This window comes from Dendronephthya gigantea, unplaced genomic scaffold, assembly GCF_004324835.1.
Source record: "Dendronephthya gigantea isolate DGI-Jeju-01 unplaced genomic scaffold, DenGig_1.0 000189F, whole genome shotgun sequence".
Classification (NCBI taxonomy): Eukaryota; Metazoa; Cnidaria; class Anthozoa; order Malacalcyonacea; family Nephtheidae; genus Dendronephthya; species Dendronephthya gigantea.
Genome location: NW_021163199.1, coordinates 70,001 through 75,090, shown reverse-complemented (window position 1 = coordinate 75,090; position 5,090 = coordinate 70,001).

Below are 5,090 nucleotides of genomic sequence, written 5' to 3'. Positions count from 1 at the left end.
TTTATCCAAATTCAATGAGAAGAGGGAAATTAACCACTGTGTTATTCAATTCTTTATTCCATAATTTGTCTTTTGCTCAGAAATTATACTTGACAGACCCTTGCAGATTACTGGACGCTTTAGAGCATTACAAAGTTAGTAAAACACGTTGCGAAATGTTTTAAATTATTAAAGGTATAGACCTAAGAATATGAAATATTTACATACTTTTTTATTATTGATCTAAAATTAATACCTTTCAGTTTCTCAGAGACAGCATCAACGTTGCCTGTGGAGTTTTTTTAACCCATGCAAACTTTCAACGCCTAATTCTATTTATCTTACTAAATTTCTCAACGAAATATCCAAACCATATTATCAATTTCTACCTATTTGACAAAATGTTTTGTAAGATTTGCCTAGATCATAATATGATTCGATACACATTGGGTCTATCCACGCGATTAACAAGTTTTATATTCAATGTTCAGAAAAAGAAGAAATAGCTGAGAGAAATGGCAATAAAAGAGGTAAACCGAAAAAATCATTATCACTTTCAAAAATATCTTTATTAATGTTACATTACTATCAAAACGTTTCAGTTGTAGACAAAATAATCTATCTTTCACAATTTAGTTCGCATTGCGTACTTTTCAAGTTGTCTCTTTTCTGAAGATAACTTCTTATTAGTAATAAACATTTTGACAGGGCAGGATATTTTAAGAGTTATAGCGATGCAACATAGATTCTCCGCGTACTTTTGCTGTCTTATTGGGGCGTGTTTGTTTAATGCATTTAGGAATATCCCATTAAAATGGTTTAATTAGCTTTCTGGGGCCGGTCGTATAAAAACGTAGTTAACTTTAACTATGCCGGATTAGCGCTAAACACTGTAGTTAAATCTATAACTATGATTTGTTAACTACACGACTTAACTGCGTTGCACAAAACTTAGTTTGTTGGATGATTAACAAAACACGTGGTTAACTTGCTTGGAACTTGCGTGGGGTTGTTAAACAGAGAAATAGCATCAAGTATTTTGAAATTATTGACCACTGTTCATTGAACTGTAAACAAACTGGAATGATAACCCAGGGGGGATTAAAGCCAGTGCTTCTTACTTTCTCGGAGTTTTGAGCCGAAATACTTAACGCTTAATGTTGAGCCGTATATGAAATTAAAGCGATTAAAAAGTTATTTTCGTGTAGAAATTTCGAGACTTTAGCTTAAAGGGAAATATCTGAAAAATCTTTGAAAATTTCCCGTTTTTTTGCCGATTTGTGGTTGTTTTCGTTTTTTTTAAAATATTTCCTTTGCAGTTCAAGTCTTGAAATTTCTACACCAAATGTAACTTTTCAATACTTTAATTGACACACAGCCCAACGTCTGGCGTCAAGTATTTCGTCTCAAAACTCAGAAAAACTATTTTGGCTTCAAGCTAAATAGAGATGTTTGTCAGGATTTATCGTTCCAGTTGTATAGAGTTCACTGCCACTGTTATTGATTTTGAACAAGACTGTGGACTCGTATTTACAAAAATTGACAGTATTTTGATCTAAAATATTAGAAAAAGTGCAATAAAACAAGGAAAAATTAAAAATAATTCAACGAAAAAGGCGCTCTTAATATAAAAAGGTCCTTTGAGTCAAAATACCGGTTGCAGTTAAAAATGGAGATGGCTGATCTTTGCTAGGATCGTAATTTGGCATCGACACGTCTCCCGAAGCCAAAATATACTCCGTTACTGCCCAAATGAAGTTTACAAGCTTTGACGGGGCCCTTTGTGAGTGTATAACGGTTGAAAACCTTGGTATGTGCATACAAAATGGCGGCTGGCAGAAGAATCTGATTGGTCGAGAAAGGTAAACAAAGAATGATCGACCAATCAGATTCTTCTGCTGCCGCCATTTTGGGTAGGTACTAACATCCCGCATGTATTCACGAAAATTTTTGGCCCATTCACAAAATTTGTGTACGTTTTTCCAGCGCTTTCCTTTGAATTCAGCATTCTTTATCATGAAAGTATTGTTTGATTATTCAACTTAAACCTACGGTAGGCATTTAGCAGTCGACGTGCCGTTTTACTATAGCAATTTGTATTTTAATTTATCAAATTGTTGAAAATTGAGGCGAGAGTTTCCTTCCTTACCAATAATATAGTAAGTTTCGTCGCTAGTTGCATAGTCAAATGACAGCGCAACGGGAGCACGTTACATACATGGTTCTAACATAACAGTAGTTTTGTAGCAAATTACATTTACTTTAATTCGTTTTAACACACATCTCAAGTGTTTTACGGATTTTTATTAACTCATTTGTCTGGGCTTCTTATGGGTATGTGTTGATTTTAATGTCTTCTCACTCCTCAAAAGCTCAAGACGCCATTTTAAACTATGTTTTGAAAAGTTAACGATACCCTTGAGGATAGTTATTACACTTTAACTAAATTTTAACTACAATTAACGCTAACAACGTTTTTATACAACTGGCTTAACTACGTGATTAAAGTTAACTGCGTTTTAACTACAGGGTGTCCCAAAAAAAACGAAAACTATTGAAATCACTCATTGTTAAAATTTGAATGCCGTGTTCACGAATTTCAGCCCGTGGGGATTTAATGCAACTCAGTAAAATGCTAAATGCTTTGTGTTGCTAGAGAAAGGGGACATGTCGAAGGTCATGGTCCTTGAGATGCACATTTAAATAATGTTATCCATATTTGTAAATTTTAAATATTGTTAATAAATGTCATTTTCGCAAACAAGCAAATTTTACTGCATCATATGCAGCAATAAAAATGCGATTGGTAAACATTTATACACTTGTGGGTCCCAACAGACTGTTTAGGCATTCAAACTCTAACAATTGCATTGTTATGGGTGATTTCAATAGTTTTCGGGTTTTTTTGGGACACCCTGTACAGTTGGGTAGTTGAAAAGTAGTTAAAACGTAGTTAAGAGTTTTATACAACCGGACCCAGATAATTTCAGCTTTCTTAATTTGAAAAAAAAGCATCGATGTGAGATGGCCGCTAGGTCAGTAGCGTAACCAGCCTGACGATTTGTCCCGCTATGCTGATATTCTAGTGATCATTAACTGTGAAAATAATAAATTTCTAAAATGAAATTTACATAGCGGGACAAAATCGTCAGGCTAGCTACGCCACCGGGCTAGGTCCAGATATAAACTTGAATGGTCTTCATTGTTGCTACGAGTTGTAATATTTGTCAGTGGGACATTCTTGGTTTTAAATTTTAATAATACACACGCGGGAAGATCGTCACTGAACATTTCCTAGGACAGCACTACTTTGATAATCAGTCAGTATTGGTGAGAATACAATGATAACGTCAACAAGGGTTTCATTTGGTTCATTGATTCTTGTTCGTGATTTAATCAACAACAATCATATTTGTTACATACTTTAGACTGACTCTACCTCACTACCTGTGTCATTGGGTGCACTGATGAGTTGTGTTCTATTTCGTTCTAGACTGTAAAAAAGATATCCTTGTTCTCTGGGACATTTCGAATTATGTTAACTCTGCGTACATCGATGATGTGAAAGAATTTCTGAAAAAATTTATCAAAAGTGAAAAGCTGCGCGTGGAAGAACAAGGCACTCATCTTGGTTTCGCTTCCTTCTCAAGCGACAACCGAACTAGAGAATTATTGGAGGTTGGTGAAATTAAGAACAAAACATTGTTGATGCAGTGGCTTGATAGAATTGACTTCGAAAATATTCCGAGCGGCAATACGGCATACAAAAGTATGGCAAATGTAAGTAGGCATAAAATGTTTTACCAATGTAACATTCATACAAGTGTATTTTCAATCTTTGCTCATATTCGATCGTGTTATTGAGAAAAGTTGTTAAACCATGATATTACACAGGACCCCACAATTACCAGGTGAGGTCGGTACGTAAAGACTGTAAAGCGTACGCTACCCAGATAAACCTACCCCAGTTTATGATGGTATAAAAGGCAAATAATTTGGGGTTTTTTTGGTAATTTATATATCATTCTGCAGGTAATCTGAGAATGAAAATTAGCAAATCATAAGCCAGAACCCCGAAGAAAATCAGTTATCCTTTCACATGATAGCCTGAGTTTAAAAATTCCAGGAAATTTCCTTGCAATTTAAAACCAAAAAGGAGGAAGGGAACTGCGTTATAATACGATATAAATGTAATACGATATAAAAATAAATGCATGCAGCACCCCTCTCCATTTTAAAGTTTCAACCAAGAAAATAAACTCCTCAGACCTAGATTAGCTATAACTTATGGAATGATTCAATAAGAAAGCGTTGATAGACGAACAATATTTTATCAGTCGTTACAAAATTACTTATTCTCAGTAAAACGAATGAATTTTTTCCATTTTTGTGCTCTCAAATGATGAAAAACACAAAAATCTGAGGGTTTCCGGAACGTCACTCCAGGCCAAAAACAATGAGAAATATTTGGCTGCGCGAGTTATGAGACAGAAACTGATTTACTATAGCGCTTGAATTTCCGCCATCTTTGGCTTCACTTTTGCACTAAAACTTCATACTCCAGATATATATGGAGCTCACTGATGAAAACTCACTTTTCCATTGACGTCACTGATTGATATCTTATAACGTTATAATTTCAGAGGAGCTGGCTGAGTCTGCTGAGAGTATAGAGTAGAGATTGAATAGCCCTAACTGTGTGAAACATCCAATTCCAGGTGCCCATTGGGACAAATATACAACTAATTTACTCAAATGCTACGTATTTTTCAACATGAAACAGTTATACAAGTTTATTATTGAATTTTTTCATAGCCGTTTAACGAGACAAGTCCTAAAAATTTCCGTCCGGACAAAGAAGACGTTATTTTGTTGTTAACCAGCAACGCACACGAATCTGCAAAAAATCAAACGAGGCTTGTCGATGAATATACCACAATACTTAGCAAGAAGAATGTCACTACTGTCCGCTTGGTTGTCGAAAATGAGATCAAAAAGTTGAAATTGTATATTAAAGGCTGGTCGTCACCAGAGGGAATATTCGAATTAAAGTCGGACGAGTTGGACAAAGTTGTGAATGAAACAGTTGATGCTTCCTGCACTTTACCTGG